Genomic DNA, 17,461 nt, shown 5'->3' on the forward strand with positions numbered 1-17,461 from the left:
TGCAGGTGAGCAGCTTAACAGGCTGTTAATTGGATAGTGGGTGAATGAACAGGAAACGTGGAGAATATGTCTCAGGGATTTTGCTGCTAAAGGAACAGTGTGAATGCTATCGACAAAATCTGTAATAAAGACTAGTTGGAGTTTATGATTCCCTCTTGCAGATACGGCTGCCAATTTCTTATGCGATATATGTAACTTTATAGATGAAAATGTGAGTTGGGTGAATAAGCAGCGTGTTAATATTCCACCCCAACTCACACAAACGGGCACCAAAAAATGCAATAATATATTTTACCAATTTGAGTCATGGATACTTAATAATAAATTTGGTTAGCAGTGAGAAAGTGATGAATCTGTTTTGTAGCATGCTGTAAGCATTTCAGACTGTTTGTTTGAGATTATTACAGTGGCATGTGCTGTGTTTGTTTGGGGAATGTAAGGCAGTACAGCATGAGAGCCTTCGTAATCCCTTCTTTTAACCCTGGCAGATCCTGCCAGAAGTGCTCCTTGTTGTCGGAGGCCATGGCACTGGCTAACTTAGCAGGTGCATTCACCATATGCCAGAGCCCTGCAACTGATCACAGACATATGTGCAGAAATTAGCAATAAAGCAATGCAAAGTCTGCAGTTCAATATCCTAACAGTGGCTGTGGTTGAGATTTAATCCTCTGCTGTGCTGGGCTTATTGTCGCTGCTGTGCCAGAGCATCTGAACGTGTGTTTAGCTTCAAGCCTGCCATCAGTCCTGGAGAAGTCAATGCAAAACCCAAACCTCAAATGCCCTGGACGGTAAACATTAGGCAACGAGTGAGAAGGGAAAAAATACACTGGCGATGGGGTTTGGGCTCTTTCTGCAATGCATTCAGCCACCTTGTTTGTGCTAGGTGCTGCCCTGTTCTTTGCATTGTCCAGAGGCACAAAAACAGTAGTCTCCACTGTGCTGAGAAAAGCATGGAGCAGAAAGATGAATTATTGCCCTAAAGTACTTAAGTCTAAAAAGACCTAAAACTGGCAGCTCTCCTCCCTTCCAATTCTGGTGGCTAAGCTGGCTGCAAGCACTGCACACAGGCCGTGCAGCTTTATCCTCCCCTATTATCTGAGGGACTTTTGAAATTTCCCCTTGTGCCCTCTGCCCTGGCAGCTAAGAAGCACAGCTCTCTTTGCTCTCCTTCCCCCATTTCCATACCATGGCTCTCTGCTTTCTAAGCTGTGACATCTCATTGCTGCTTTCACTTCATGCAGGACTGGATTCTCCTCGAGTCTCTTCATTTCTCTGTGTCAGTTATTTCTGCTCTGGGAATAACTACAGCTTCCAGTGCTGAAGTTTTCCTGGGCAGGTGGGCAGAGCTGAGATGGGGCTCCTGTGGGGGCTGCAGCAAAGAGCCTTCTGCTGTGTAGGGTGTTACCAATGTGCTTGTGATTATGGCTCTGCCTGCTAGGGTGATTGCAGGGACACTTCATCTTCCTAAACTGCTCAGAGCTTTCTGCTTTTTGTTGTTGTTATTTGTTCATTTTCCAGAGTTTTTTATAAAAATCAAATTGATTCTCATCTGCCATGCTTGTACCATCCCCAGAAATACGGGATTTCATCAGGTGCAGGGTGTAAAGTTTCTATGTTCAGCTTACAAAGCAGAGAAGTGCAGAAAAAGGGAGCATGAGACCATGCAAGTTTTGTGACTAGTGCCCTGTCTGGTGACAACGGTGTGGACCATTTGTTATGTTCCTGCATTTAATCTCTTTCCATATGTCTCCTGAAATGTATGAGAGGAGGGGAAAAAAGGAGGAAAACGCAGTGAAGCCATTTCTACTGTTCCTTAGCAATGACTGTAAAACTCACTGAATTTCTGGGTATAGCTACTGTGATATGCATAAGGGTAGAAATTTAAATTGAAGTTGAAGACAAGAGACTCGGCTTTGTTCCCTTATGGGTAGAAGACTTAATCTATGTGAAACAGGGAAAGTCTGTCCACTTAAATTCAAGATATTCTGTGTTGAACTCGTAATTTGTAACTGACAAAAACAATTAAGATTCTGTAAAGAAACCAACAAAGACAGACCTTACTGCTAGAGTCCAATATTAGTTATATTAATCTGAATTTGAACCAGTGAAAGCAACAAGAGACAGTGGGAATGAAAACCACATTTCTCAGTGTTCTTGTAAGCAGATATCGGGGAAGACTTGCCACTCAAAGTGGAGAGACTCAATGAAAGAGCTTCAGCAGGCAATGAATGCTTCTGGCACAGGGAGTGATGTTTCCTGAAGGCGGCTCTTAGTTACTTGATAATATTTCACACTAGAGAACATTGTTAGAAGCTTGAACAATTATAGGTGCTAAAACTGCTTTGGTCAGATCATTGTCCTCGTAATTAAACATGTATCATAGCAATCAATGAGCGATGATAATGTGTAAAGCCAATAGAAAGGCTGCTATTAGAGCTTTTTAGTTTGCTGTTTGTTTATGTGTGTATGTGGGGGAGTGTGTTGTGGAACTTCCCATTATGGAGAATGGTGTCTTATTATTTAAGCTTTTTTACTAGATTGTTCCAATTTGACGTTAATTGCACTTGGCATAAAGAATAAAAACAGTATTATGCTGTTGGGTGACTGATCAGATCTAAGACAGATTTGTATTTCTCTCTTTAGTTTAATGGGAACCTAAACGTTATGTTTCTTACTAGGTTACCAAATTTCACATTCCTTTGTGGTCTCCGATGACGCAAAACTTTCTGTTTCTACCTTCTCTTCCATACAGTGTCTTTTCATTTCTGTTTCAAGCCTGTCTCAGGAAGGTTTGATTAGTAAAACCTTTGGATGCAGACAACAAGTCTTGAGTCTACCAAATTTGTGAAGCAACTCCTTTGAAAAGGCTTTTTGGAGCAGATGTAACATTTCAGTTAGGGTGCTCAATTCAGCATCACTGAAGTCAATGAAAATGTGCCCTAGAATTTGGATGGGTGTGGGAGTGACCTCAGCATCTTTGCTCCCAGGGCAAAAATTTGGAACACCTTTTGGGGCAAACAGTGAACCTCATAGACCTTCTCTCTAAAAAAAGCCCCAGTGTGTTGCAGTCTGGTACTGCTAGTTTGACATTGCCAGTAGAAATCCATATTTGAAACACAGCTTTGTGCAGTTTCACCGCATCTTTAAGGTGGGTGTACACATTATATATATATACATATATCTATATATGTATAAAAAGACTGAAATTAGTGCATCAATTCATTCACTTACATGTTATGATGCAGAAGTAAAAGTATTTAGTGTTGTTGACTCAGTAAGGTGTTCCTAGTAAATGAAATTGTATCTGAGCAGTGAACGCCGTTAACCTGACAACATGTGTGATATTCTAGTCCTGGATTGAAAAAGACTCAGTTATATTATTTCTTATCTCTGTAAGGTAAGAACTACTTAGTATTTATCTGATAGTTAAAGTCTACAATAAAAAAAAAAGCCTAAGTGGAACAGAACATGGAAGCCTCTGTGGATACAATATTTTGTGAGTGTGATGAGGAGGCTACTGCTTTCAGTAACTTATCACTTGAAAGTATTTCTTATGGTTTAGTGATCTTGTAAATCGGAGAATGGGAACGTGGTTTTGTAAAATGGCCATCAGTCAGATACAGAATGTGAAAGGGTCAAATTGCAGCTCCTCCTCTTATATAGTTTGAGAACTAGTGCATGTGAAACACCAGAATATAGCTCCTCTGTCTAATAACATTGATTTTTAGTGAGAGATGAAAACAGTTCATCAATCAACTCTTGTGTCAAGAACAACAAGAAATCTTGCAAGGGCAAATTTTCCTCCCTTGGGAGGTAAGATGTTTTACTGGCTGAGTTTTGAGCACACTGTTCACAGTTAAGAGCTTCTTTTCAGGGCATTAGGAGAATTTTCTTGGATGTGAAGTTCTTAGTAACAAGAAAGCAGAAATACTTAACTTGCTTGCCTCCATTCAGAATGTTTGTATCTTTTCATTTTGTTCAGGACTACAGCTTCTCCTTAAATGAACATTTTTATTTTATTTTATTTTAAATGTCATATAACTCTTTTCTTACTATTTTTTGTTTCTATAGAAAATTCAGACCTCTTCCACTCCCCTCCCCCCCTCGAGAAATAGGATTTTCAAAAAACAGTACCAGAAAGTTTGGTTTTGAAAATGTTGAAAAGTTTAGCACTTTTGCCTATTTCTCTATTATTGTCCACATATTTAAGCAGTTTTAATCACAACTTTTTCCATGGCGGCAGCGCTACTATTGGAGATTCATCCCAGATGTGATCTGCAGCTAAAGAGGGGACTGTGCATGCAGTGTTTCCCTAGAGCTTACGTGGCCAGCTGCTGAGGAGCAATGTGCCCACCTACAGCACCTTCTGATATAACCCAGAAAACTGTCCAAAATACCTTGCACTTCTTCAAGGGAAAATGAAATGATATCACACTGCCTGAAGCAATAGAAGAAATTCTGCTGGAGCAGGAACAGGTATTTGAAGGGATGTTATAGGTATTGTTAGCTAAAATGCTCAAGATCAAGTATTGAAATAAATATACTTTCTTCAGAAGAATGAAAAGCAATGGAGCAGTCGAGGTGAAGGTTAGAATATAACAATAAAATGAAAAGAGGGATCATAGGGGATAGTGGAATAAATGAATTTCATAATAGATCCACAAAAAGTGTGCTAACAATGTACAGGCTGTTATCTGCTATTTACACACCACTGTATCGGACTTCAGTGTCAGTAAAGCAGTGGGTTTTGTGAACGAAGGAAACTGAAGCCAACCATCTCTGGGACTTGCAGGTATTAATTCCCGGGCAAGGCCACCAACATTTCTGTGAGTCCATGCCAAACACTGGGCTATATGAAATGGCAGTGCTTTTTGGATACGTGCTTCTCCCATGCATTTATCAACCAGAAATTGTCTGTCTGGAAAACAACAAAAGCAATATGAACAGTAAGACTGGGACAAAACAAATTAAGGACAGAGCAGGTCAACTCCTTAAATTGTATCCACGTATTTCCTCCTGATGAGTTGAGGAAAATCCAAAGAGTGGCAGGAGGTATGGGAGAACAGAAGAAGAAGAGAGATCTGGGATTTAACAGAAACAAGCAAAAAAACAAAACAAAGTCAAAAAGGTGTGGAAGATGTGTGTGATAAGGAAAGAAGCACAGTAGAAAGAAAACTTAGAAAAGCCACAGACTTTTCTTGGATGTTGGACTATGCCTAAAACCTAGATTTTGTCACTGCCTTACAAGGAGCAGGTACATTTGGACTGGTTAAAATGTTTATTGATGACAGTTCTGAAAGGCTGAAGGGAAAGATGGCATGTAAAAAGCAAACTACTGCAAGTCTGGATCTTAGTGCTGCAATATAAACTAATTGGATTGTATTGGCATAAAGTAAATGAAATTCTGTCACAAAAAATATAAGATAGTGTAGTGTAAGAGCAGGAATGCATGAGCCGCCCTATGGGGATAGATGAATTAGACCAGACAACTTTTTTCGTGCTAATTCTTAGCATCAGCACTTAAAAAGTGAAGAATAACAACACAAAGGCTCCCTAGCTCCTGGGCTGCCCTTGCCATTAGGCTGTCCAAGCCACGCAAGAAGGGTGTGAGCACTGCTGCTGCAAAGCAGAGGCTGGATCAGAGCTAGGATTCGTCCTGTGGAGCTGAGGAGATGTCTTAACATGTGAGAAGGCAAAGCTTAATACTAACATTCAGTATAGACAGCTATATAAACCTGTTACAAAATGATAGCCAGCCTTGCTGCTGTGTAGACATGCCAGCTTCTGTCTGCATAGCTTGCTTCTGCACTCTCATTGGGATGGAGAGCTGTTAAAGTGAGAAATACAAAAACAAGATATATGGTGAGTACTAGAAGAGACTGACTGCTGCTAACACTGCCTGAGGGAGATCTCCACAGGGCTTGCCAGGGAGAGGTCTGCTCAGGTTTTCAAGCTGAAGTGTTGCCTGCAAAAAGGTACAAAGTATGTAGGGCAAGTGAAGCAGCAGGACCCCATTCCTGGGGATGAATCTGTCAAGGTGGGTGCATTTGTACTTTCATTTTGTAATGGCTGCTGCTTCTATGTGGGGTCCTGGCTGTCTTCAACTTTTAAGTGCTGCTTTGCTGCATAACATGTGGCTCTAGCAGCAGCTGCCTGCTGTCAGGTGAGATCATGCTGTGCCAGGCCATGAGGAAGCCTGGGGTGGCAAGTTCACATCCTGTGCCTGCTTCAGGTCCCGTTGCTTCTGGATATCCTGTCTGGCCCAAGCCCTCATAGCCCATGAACAATAGGCAGCCCTGTGGAAAGGCCTAAGTGTTGTCACACATTGATTTCAGTATTCAACATTCAGTCTCGTTGGGCATTTTGGCATTACATCCTTCTAGTTCTTCTTTTCTGTATTGCTGTTCCTTCTCATCTAAAATGAAGGCTGTTCTGTACTTAGTATCAGGGACTCTGGAAGGCAGTTTGGAGAATGCACCATGTGGCATGCTAAAGCCATTGGTGCTTTCTTTTTTAACTTTTACTTTTAAGGAGATTTCTTTATGCCATCAACCAGCTTGATTCCTCCAGAAATGCCTGGGCTGCCTGCTCTGCAATTCATTTTTGAGCAGCTGTCTTGAGAGGGAAATCTTGGAGTTCCCATAAACCATTCTCTAATCACTGTAGTCTTCTCAGATGCTAATCTCTACATCTCATCCTAAACCTTATGGTTGTAGAATCATTAAGTTTGGAAATGACCTTTAAGGTCATCTAGTCCAACCATCAAACCTTCGTGACACAGGAGATGGAGATGGACCTCGGAGTCATCATCTCAGTTTAATTCTTTTCCTGATCTGCAGGCAGCAGTTATTCATTATTGTTCTCCAGCCACAGCACGACAGTCCTTACAGGCATCCATACATAGGCAGTATGCAGAAGAATACTCTTCCACTTGCCATAGATGAAGCAAGGAGGTGGTTTCAGACAGTGAGTGAAACTACAAGTCAGGAAAGCATGTAGAGCAAAACTCTGGCATGGTGGGCACTGGTGAGGTAATTTGTTCATCTAAGGCAGACAACCGAGAGTGTGGTAGGTGGTAACACACTGCAGTCTGATGCAGAGATCTGCAGAGTGTCTGTTAGGTCAGTGTGTCTTCCTGCCATGGGGATTTGGATGGTAGGTGGTAGGAGGTGTTCCAGAGTGTGGTGACCGTCAGTGAATAGTGAGCATAGCAGCAGCAGCAAGCTCAGGCCATGGCTTGATTTGCAGCATGAAACAGCGTTCTATCATAGGTGCAGCCTGATGATTCTTACTCCCTTTTGTCAGCTGTGGTATGGGATATGAAAGGAAGAAGCAGAAGATATAGAAAAGCCCAGTGGAAACAGCAAATCATTAGAAAAGTATAGGAGAGACAGTTTAGGGTTAGATTTCTTGTTTAGATCCAGACTGTTATGTCAGTGGGCTGAAAAAGGAATAGGGAAAGAGGGGAATAAATAGTTCTTTCCTCCCCTTACACTGCAGACTGAAAGCAAGGAAATTTGCCTTTAATGGTCCGCCAGCATTTTAGCAGTGGAAATACCAGTTTGTACAGAACTGTGTTAATACCCTGCAATGTTAAATTTACAGAATGCATCTTTCTAGAGAGAGAAACATTTCTTACATATGCAGTTCTGTTCTAGCTTCTGGCTAGAGGAGTCTGTTTAGCAAGCATGATAACGAATGCAGAGATCACTTCTCCTGAACTGTGGGCAGAATAACTATATACTCACTCTCTGAGAGCTAACTAATTTGTATTAATGTTGCATTCAGCCCTGGAGTCAGTAAACTAGGAGTTCAACCCCTTATATTTATGCACAACCAGGAAGAGAGAAGTAGAGAATGGTCTTCATATAAGAAAGAAAATAAAGAGATTGCCATGGTAAGAAAATGCTGCGGGAGCTGGAATGACTGTGTCATTGAAGCTAGCATTGATCTCACCCTTTTTATTTTTTTTTCTTTCTAAAGCTAACTGAAAGTGAGTTGCAAAAGAAAATCAATTCTGAGAATCATTAGGGTTGGAAGGAACCTCTCCTGGGTCGCACAGTCCATCACTCCTATGATTGTTCCTAAACCAGCTCTAACAACTGGGTATCTACTCACATCTTTTATGACGGCTCTACATTTTTCTTCCACTGGTTGCAACCATAATGTTAAAACAAACATTCTTTAAAAAAGAAGCATTGCAATGCAAGCCCTTGGGTACGTTTTAGCTGACAGATAATCTTCAAGGCTCATTTACTTTTAAAAAGTTACAGTCTCCAAGCATCAATGTGTATTTACCTTTGCTGGTGCCAGGAAAATTAGAAATATTACTGCCCCTTTTCTTTGCTGTGAGCAGACCTCTCTCAGCCTCTCTCAGGCCTTCCTACTGATGTTTGTTAAGTGAATGGAAAAATGTCCAGTGTTCTTGAAAGTGTTGGATTATGAGGCAGTGTTCGTAGTTCTTTTCAAGGACAGGGAAACCTTGCTTTGAGACAGAACTGCAAGCTAAACAACAAATATGTACTGGACACAGAGAGGACGCTTCCAGGAAGGTGTCACTGCTTATGTTTTGTGGGAGATTCGGTTTAAATCTCATAGCAGCTGCAGGTTAATTGCTGTAGCATATTGTCACTGCTCTCTTAGGCTGCTTGGTGCCTCCTCCTGTGTGCCACCAGCTTCCTCCCTCACCCTCACCCTATCCTGTTTTGTTTTCAGAAAGCAAGATACATTAAAATGTCTCTCTAGTGCAAAATGCAAAGGTGCTTTATTTGAAAGCTTGGACGAGGAAAGTCCAACTGTCTAGTCTTTACCTTTCATTATGTGCTGCCCTTCTAATACCAGGAGGATATAATATAGTAGTAGGATAATGCTACAGTAGTGTAACTAATATTCTTCCTTTCCAGTGTAAGACCTCTTCTGAACATAGACGAGATGACCATGTCTGCACAAAAGGTAGGACTTCTGGCTGGGTGATATTGCACCCAGAAATGTGCTTTGTGGCAAAAACACCAGTCTTTCCATTCTACTTTATTTATTAAACAGACGAGAGTCTATGCAATTCAGAATGATGTTATGATGGCTGCGTTTCAAAGTGAATTCAGTCAAAAAGGATTTCAGTTAGAGAAATATTGCATTCTAGCCAGGAAATTTCTAATTGGTATTTTGTAATCCAGTGACGTTGCCTCCAAGAATCTTTCCAGGGTTATTATGGATGAGACACATGGTCCACAAGCTTGTGGGTTTCCTGAATGGCAAATAAGAAACACCTGCGTAGATTGCTCTGAAAGTAATACCTCCTATTTATTTCTATAGAAACTGCACCAGCTATGAAGAGCACAGTAACACTATCAGAAAGAGCAAATTCTCATCTGCAAAATTCTGCTTTTTGATAGAGACCACAATGTAGCTACCCTTTTTCATTAGCAGTGAATAAGGTCCTGCATGTCATGCTTCTGAAAATCTGCACCACTTGAGGAGACCCACTGTTTCATGGCTGCTATGATGGTATAATTGCTAGGAAGGTGTTGTCCAGCAGCCTGAACAGATAGAAGTCAGAAGGTGCCTTATGTGGACTATACAGCGGCTGTGGTAGGACGCTCCAGCCAAGACTGGCAATGTGTTCCATGGCGTTCAAACTGGTATGGGACCTGACGTTACCTTGTTGCAAGGGAGGGGTTGTCTTCTTCTCTGTTTTGATGCTGGAAATGTGAGCCTTCAGCTTAGTTAGCATCAGAGTTGATGATTTGTCTGAGTTCCAGGAAATCCGGAAGGATCACCCCTTTTCTATCCCAACAATGCACATCACTTTACCAGCTGAGGGCTGTGTCTTGAATTTTTTAGTTGATGGGAGAATTCATGTGTTGCTACTCCAAGAACTGCTGCTACTTTGGCTTGTAGTGGTAACATCATGTCTTGGCACCAGTAATGATATGATCCAGAAAACTGTTGCCTTCAGCCTTGTATTTGTTCAATAGGTCCTGCCAAACTTGCAGACAATGTTCTTTCTGTTTCTGCATGAGCATTCGTGGGCCTCATGAGGCAAAAACTTTGCGATATTTCAACACTGCTACAGTAGTTTCCAACACGCTGAAGATAATGTTCTGCTCTGTACATAGTTGGTCATGATCTGATAATTTGCATGGACGTGCTGATCGAGATGCTGTTCATTTCATGGTGTGACAGATGTGCGTGGCCATCCAGAACATGACTTGTCTCTAACGTTGCACTTGCTACTGCTAACATGCACCACCCACTGCCTCGCTGTGCTCACACCCTCAGACCCACTGTGTTGGTCTCCAGAAACGTTCAGCAAGCACTGATGAATGTTGATGGGTGCCATTTTTTCCACATGGAGCAATTCAGTTCCACCCCTTTGCTTCGTCTGCACTTCTGTGTCAGATGCCATTCCACCAGACTGCCCCTCTGCTGCCATCTGTCACACGGCAACCGAATGTAATGGGATATTGGTGGGAAGGTTCAGCCTCTGCTGCCATACCACCAACATCTGCGTCTGATGTACTGGACCAACATCATAAAATACAAAATGTTACTTTCAGAACAGCTTTTCCATTAAGTTTTCTATTAACAATATGTTTGAGTATTCCTGTGCAGGAATTAAACCTTTACACATAGGCTCAGTTATGGGGATGCAAGTCAGAGAAGGGGGCTGATGAACAATGCTTTCCCAATCTTGGATGTTACCTTTTTAAAGCAGTAGAAGAGTGAACCCAGAGAAGAGTTTTTTGGGAGCTGGCATGCAGCACTGCACAGTGGGCTGTGGATTTGTCCCTTTGCTTATCACTGTCTAGTCTCAGAGATAAAAGATGAAATAATTCAGTAATAACCTAATGCTTTGCACTAATCTGATATCTCACACTTTTATGATTTAGAAAAGAGGCAGTTAAATTATAATATCAAGAAAGCTGCAGCATAAAGCTTTACTTCGATTGCATAATTTTGCAGCAGCAATTACCTCAGCTACAAATTTAATTTAAAAACTCTTTGAAAGCACAGTCTGTGTTATCGCAGAATATACTTGAAATCACTGAAGGATGATTTCATTCCAAGTCTGGAGATAGTATTTAATAGCCAGGAGAGAAACCTGTGCGCAGCCACACCTTCTTACTTATTAATAAGTTCTGCTGTAGCAATTACAAATCCTGACTTCCACAGATTCATTTACACTTGGCAAAATGTGAATTATAAACAATGTTTGCCAACTTAATGCAGTTGCATTCTTTCACCTAGCTGGAAAATAGATGGGAACTATTGAAAATGATCCTAATCATGATGCTATTAAGAAAGATGCAGAGAAAATACTCTGATAAACATCGCAGTGTCTGCCTACCATTATCTTATATTTTCCTTCATGATTCATGGTATCTTAGCAACCATATAGGCCTGATAGCTCTAATGTCTCTAAAAATGATGCACTTGGAAATCTATCACTTAAGGTCTGCTGCTCAAATAACGACAGTCTTTTCTTTGATGGCAGGTTTCAAGCCAAATAAATACACAAGAATTAGAGCAGCTTTCTTTGGCTGGATCTTCATTTTTGCACGGTTATTCAAACTGGGCAAGGAAAGGATTTTGTAATCCAGGCTTAATCTGTATAGATTTTGGATGTGCATATATATATTAATTAACTATATGGATTCAAAAGAATGTCAGAAGAGCGCTGGGTTATTGATTGATAGAGAGTTGTCTTTGTGCATTTATCAGCGGGGGTGAAAATGTGAGTCTCCTATCAGGACAAGGAAAAAGTTATGGATTTATTGTGTGTGTGAGACTCCGGGCATCCCCCTGTTTGCTGTAGAGCTATTAACTGCTTGATTGCTACTGACCAGACCTGATTGAAGAGATAATCTGTTGACTGTATGAATACCCTTGATATTAAGAGTGGGCTTCCCAGCTTGTGCCATATGTACGACAGGCAGTTCACTTCAGATGCTTTTAGAAGATGTGTTCTGGCCTGTGACTTTCCCTCAGAGGAGGACTGGCTGCTGGGGTGGGAGTGCTGCTGAGCCAAGCCTGACTTGCCATCTTTGGGAGAGGATAGAGCAGGAGACATGCACCTGTGTACAGGTTACCAGCACTGTGCCACAGGGAACTCCATCACCTCTCATAAAGGCGTCAGCACCTGGGGAAATTGTGATCAAAACCCCCAAACCTGAGAAACAGAACCAGCTGCATTTCTGAATTGTTTCCTCTTTGCACTATGAATATTATCCCGATAAAAACTGTTGAATCAGATGTTTTGCAATTCTTCAGAACAGAGGATTGAATGTCGATGATGTTTGCTAACTGCCGCAGGCATAATTCTATTAGATGCTGAGCAGACCACATTTACATTTAAAAATACAAGTAATCAATGTATGTTAATGTATGCCCTTCATGCATTTTGTGCCAAAGCATTTTTGTAGCTTTTCAAAATGGTCAGCTTTTGCAGGAAAAAACCTTTCAGAAACGCATCAGCAGCACTGGCTGTTGGTTTAGCTTGTTTTTCTGAGGTGTGTCTCAGTAAGTACACACAAGGAGAGGCACAAGTGGCACGTGTGAGCACAGCATGCAGGCCAGCACACAGCCATGCAGATATTCCCAACAAGCATTTACCTTCTCTTGTTGTTAAGCCTTGGGAGTGCTTATGCTTTGCAAATCTGATTAGCAAAATGTTCACGATTGTAATTCCAAAACAAAGTGACACCTGCTGTGATCCTGTTAGTGAAATTTGACACGAGTCTGTGTTACTTTCAGGTACGTTGGCAGATGATGATGTTACTGCAGGAGAAGGTAAGTTGCGAATCCATGAGAACTCATAGCAGCTGTTTGCATTATAACCTCAGCATCAGTGTGAAGTAAGTGAAGAGCACTAAAATGATTACCCTTGGAAAGATATGTAATCTATGTCTTGTTTAACCCTGAGTGGGTTGGGGTTACAGCACCTGAGGATGGTGTGTGGGTCACTCTCACCCATTCTTGCCAGAACTTATTTTGCAGCATCTCTATGAGTCGTAATTCCACGAGAATTATGAAACTTGGTGTGCTGTCAATGTGCTGTATGAAAGAAATCGCTGCAGGCTTTGCCTGAGCTCACTGCTGTGCCTGTGGATCTCAGTTGTTTCTCTCCCTTTTAGAGCTTACTGGCATGTTCATAATGGATAGTGCTCCATTCTTCCTTGGCTAGAAACACACAGTCCCTTTTGGTGAAGAAATTGTGACTTTGGACCTCAAGTCAAAACCTGCTTTGTTACAAACCGTGGGAAGTACGGTCTGTGAGTGTTGATCCCAGTTAACCTGGTGTTTGCTGCCCACCTCTCTGTGTTGTGATCCATATGGAGCAGCACTGGGTGACCATGCACTCTCTGGACTTTCAGATGTTGAGAAATGTCCTGAAGGCAGATTGTTTGACAGAATGTTTGAAAAAAATTTCCCTGATTTTGATCAGAGCCATTGTGATCTTGACGGTCCTAAAACCCTGAAAAAGGAGGCGAGGCTTGGCAGAGCGTCTAAGACTACATATGGTTTACAAAATGCCTCAAAAATGCTTGGAATGGGCCTGTATCAGACTTTAGCCCTTGCTGACTGTGCTTCCAGAGTTTCTACCATTTTTTTGAGGCCTCTTTTTATTTTATTCTCAAAAACTCTGCTAACAAAGCCACCTTTGTTGAGCTATTATGTATTGACATCCAAAGAACATTTTGAATTGTACATGAAGGAAGGCTAATTCTGCACATGGTTCCTGGAATATTTTGGCGATGGTGTGATTTTGATGCAAAGTTTGGAAACTGTGCTACAAGGTGCCTTTTTAAAAAGAAACAAAAACCCCAGGCATACTGTCAGAAATTCATCAGCAGTTCCTCCCGAGTAATGTACTTTTCCAGAGACAAGTGAAAAAATGTCAAAACCAAATAAAGAATAGCTGTGTTATAGGAGCTATTTGAGATCCAATTTAGCCTTTCTTATAAGTTTCCCTTCCAGTAAGCTGCTCTTCTCATGTTTTCTTCCAGTAAATGAGATGTGCATAACTCAATCGTATTAGAGAATTGATCCCTTTCAAAAACATGCCAACAAACAAACAAACAGAAACTTCTGAATGGCAAAAGAGGAAAAAATAAAGGGTGCCAGTTTCCTAACCCTTTGGCTCACGTTCCTGGCTTGTCCAGCTCTCCCTCCATTCGCAGGAGGATCTGCAGAGTTACACTGATAAGAATTCAGGTCACAGGAGATTTCTAGTAATGGTCTAGATTAAATCCATCCATACATTCATCTTTCTGTACACTAGGTGCGAGTCTTGGATATAAAAGCTGCCGATCCCCAATTTTTCATTTCTGAATAAACCATTTGGAAGGATTTTCCTCTTTCTTCCATGGCGTATACTGGGAGTAACTTCTTTCAAGCAAATAATATTATGCTGGCAGTTACAGCGGCAAGAGGAGCAATAGGGCAGAGACAGAGTTTTGTGATGTGTTATATTTTAAAATGACACATTTGTCTGGTATGGGGTGGCTGAAATGCAGATTCAAGACTGAATAGAAATATTTCTGCATTAAATTCAGTATTTCTGCCACAAATCTTCTGTTGGTATAAGCAGATGAAGCACTCCTGATTTCAACAGCCCCCTGAGGCGCTGACCCACGGTATTTATTTCTAATCCATTCTGGGCTTTGTGACCTTGCTTGGTTCATTTGCCTGTTACGTGCAAATACTCCTTGCAGATTCTACAGCAGGGGTGAAGTCAAGCTCTGGCAGGTCAGAAAGTGTGCTGTGAGCAAGTGTGCATTACTGAAGGGGAAAGGAAAAACACAGCTTTTGTACAGTATGGTCCATTGCCACTTCCAATGGGGTTAATAGGGCAACTACAGGCAAATGGCATGGCAGGAGAGGAATTAATGATTTGGTTGTGTCTCATAAACTGCTTTAGGAATCTGATGGTATTTTTGGTTGTAACAAAATATTTACATAGGCTGCTCTGAAAGTAATGCTTCCTATTTATTTCCATGGAAATTACTACAAAGAGCATTGTAGCACTAGTTGGCAGAGCAAGTTCTCAGCTACAAACTGCTCTTTTTCAACAAAGCCACCACCATGAGCTGTGCATTTTTACCAGTGATAAACAAATGCCTACATATTGCACTCATACAAATCTACATGCCAGTGGAGGTGCCCCACTGTTGCTGTTGCAGCTGTTGAAATGCACCACCCACCACTTCATCGCGCTCACACCCACTATTTGGTCTCCAGAAAGATTCAGCCAGCACTGGTGAGTGGTGGGGGGCTGGCAGTGGACTGAGGCCAGCTCCTCAGGAGGATTGAAATGCTGTGGGCATTGTGACCTGGTAACCCTCCTGTTCAGAAACCCTCTGCCACTATGATCCTTTAGAACTAAGACATAAGACTGAGGAGTTTTCCAGTTAGTTCTTTTAAAGGAGACTGATGTGTAGCAGTGCCTAGAAGTTGGCTGCCCAGTTCGTGAATGGTTTCTGCTGCTAGCGCTATTTCAGAACAGCACTTTTCTGACTGCATAGGAGGTGCAAGCTCAGAGCCACTCACGTAAGCTTTGCCTTAGGGGTATCAGCAGTAGTAGAGTCTCTAATGAAAAAAAAACACCTGAAACAACAACAAGAGAAATGAGGAAAATGAAGATTTTCAGACAACATGTCTTTTATCTGTGCCTCCGCTGGGTGAGGTGAGTGCTTCTATTCTGTGTTATAGCTGAAGTCACAGCTATATGCAGAGGGGGTGCTGGGAGGCTGTTCTAATTAAAACTGGCTCTGACTTATGAAATTCAGGATGCTGGGAGGAAGCTGTCCAGGATGATTAAAACACTATCTGAATGTTGACACAGATCAGTCTGAGATCCATTTCTAAGCCTTTCTTTAGTTGTGATATTGTCTGTGGTTTTTGTAGCTGCTGTTTGTTTGCTGGGTTTCTTTTTTTCTGCAGCATTGGAAACTACATTGAATATTTTCTCTTCAGTGAAAGATCAGGCTGACCGCTGCAGGTGCTACAATGAGGTACCTGGCTGTTGCCAGCAGATATTTCTTTTTCTTTCTTTTCCCAGGAAGAAGCCCATATCCTCCTTGAACCCTCCGCCTGGTTGTGTGCAATTCTGTAGCAATTCATTTCTTCATGAATAGTAAGAAGAAACGTAAGAGAAGTGCTAGAATTGGGCTGGCTTTTTTTGTCGCATTTGCATGGTTTGAAGCACTTCTCAGCCTTCTCATCCCCATAGCAGCAGGCAGAATGGCAGTCCTATATCCCATCCTGCTGGCTGCTTGTAACACCCTCACTGACCTCTACTTTCCTCTTCCCTGTTCCTTCACCTGCTGGCATTGAGATGTAAGGCATGCTTCTTCAGGAGTGCAGCTTGGACACTGTGCTGAGTGTGTTTTCCGTCTTCCTCCCACCCACCACATCTCAGTTAATTCTGCAGCCAACCTTATTTTTTCTTTTCCCTGTGTCCTGTTACTTGCCTCAGCAGTATCTCAGGTAGAATTTCAGAAAGAATTTCAGGTGTTCAGGCAGGTTAACTTCAGCTGAAAATCTTGAAGGACAAATAGTAGACACAGCACCAAACCTGCTACTTATGTCAGTATGTCAGTATAGACTGGAGCTGGAGTTCAGCAACAAAATTCATCTTAAGCATTGTCTTTAAGTCAAGACTAAGTAGGTTTAAATGGCAAATAATTGTTTAACACCTACATGAGATTTTATTTGCTGTGATGAATCACTTGGAAAATTTCACTAGTCTCTGATGCCAGAGGGCACATTCACATTTGTCAGCAGATCAGTGAATATTTATGTGAGATGCACAAAGTTGGCTATAAACTCCAGTTTTTTGGAAATGGCAGATCTTTACCAATAGGTGTGAAGCTTCCTGGTCCCATGCAGCCTCTGCACCTCTATCTCATGAAAGTTTCAACTCAGAATTTGAAAGCTTCTGTGTTCAATTAAACTTTTCATGAGTTCTACTCTGTGTATCAAGTGCAGCATTTTGCTGCAAACCTGTCTCTAGCAGCAGTCTCCTTTCTGACAGTAAATCTGGCTCAGAAGTTCCAGCTCTGTCCCCTTCATTCTGCCCCTCTCTGCAGATGGTAACCCCAACCCTTTTGCCATTTTTTGGTTTTGCAGAACCACTGAAATGATCTGGACTAAAAAGGTCCAACACGACCCAACTCTCAAAGCACCCCTAAGACTTCTTTCTTTCTTTATTATTTTTATGTAGTTTGCTGATGTGCAACTCCCAAATCACTGCAATGATGCTGACTTCGTTCAAATTTGAAATGAATTAATTAATAATTTGCCAAAAATGAGGCGAGACTTCACTTTTTCTGGCTCCTCCTTCCCTTCTCTCCTCCCAGGAAAAGACTCTGAATAGCTAACTTGTGTTCAGCTTTGGTGTCATATTGTTTGGGTAACCTCCTGAAGCTTCAGAGGCACTCTTCGGCAGAGCAGCACAGCC

At 41.7% G+C, this 17,461-nt stretch overlaps 1 long non-coding RNA gene across 1 annotated transcript in view; it reads left to right on the forward strand.

The window, feature by feature from the left end:
- The window catches only part of LOC122163898, a 78,287-nt gene extending 64,359 nt beyond the window's left edge, over nucleotides 1-13,928 (forward strand). The window contains exons 3-4 of the long non-coding RNA XR_006170069.1: nucleotides 8,904-8,952; nucleotides 13,134-13,928. This is a non-coding gene — a long non-coding RNA (uncharacterized LOC122163898). The remainder of the gene's footprint in view (nucleotides 1-8,903; nucleotides 8,953-13,133) is intronic.
- Nucleotides 13,929-17,461: the final 3,533 nt, after the last annotated feature.

This window comes from Centrocercus urophasianus, unplaced genomic scaffold (genome assembly GCF_019232065.1).
Source record: "Centrocercus urophasianus isolate 14NV4802_14NV808 unplaced genomic scaffold, USGS_Curo_1.0 seq_24, whole genome shotgun sequence".
NCBI lineage: Eukaryota > Metazoa > Chordata > Aves > Galliformes > Phasianidae > Centrocercus > Centrocercus urophasianus.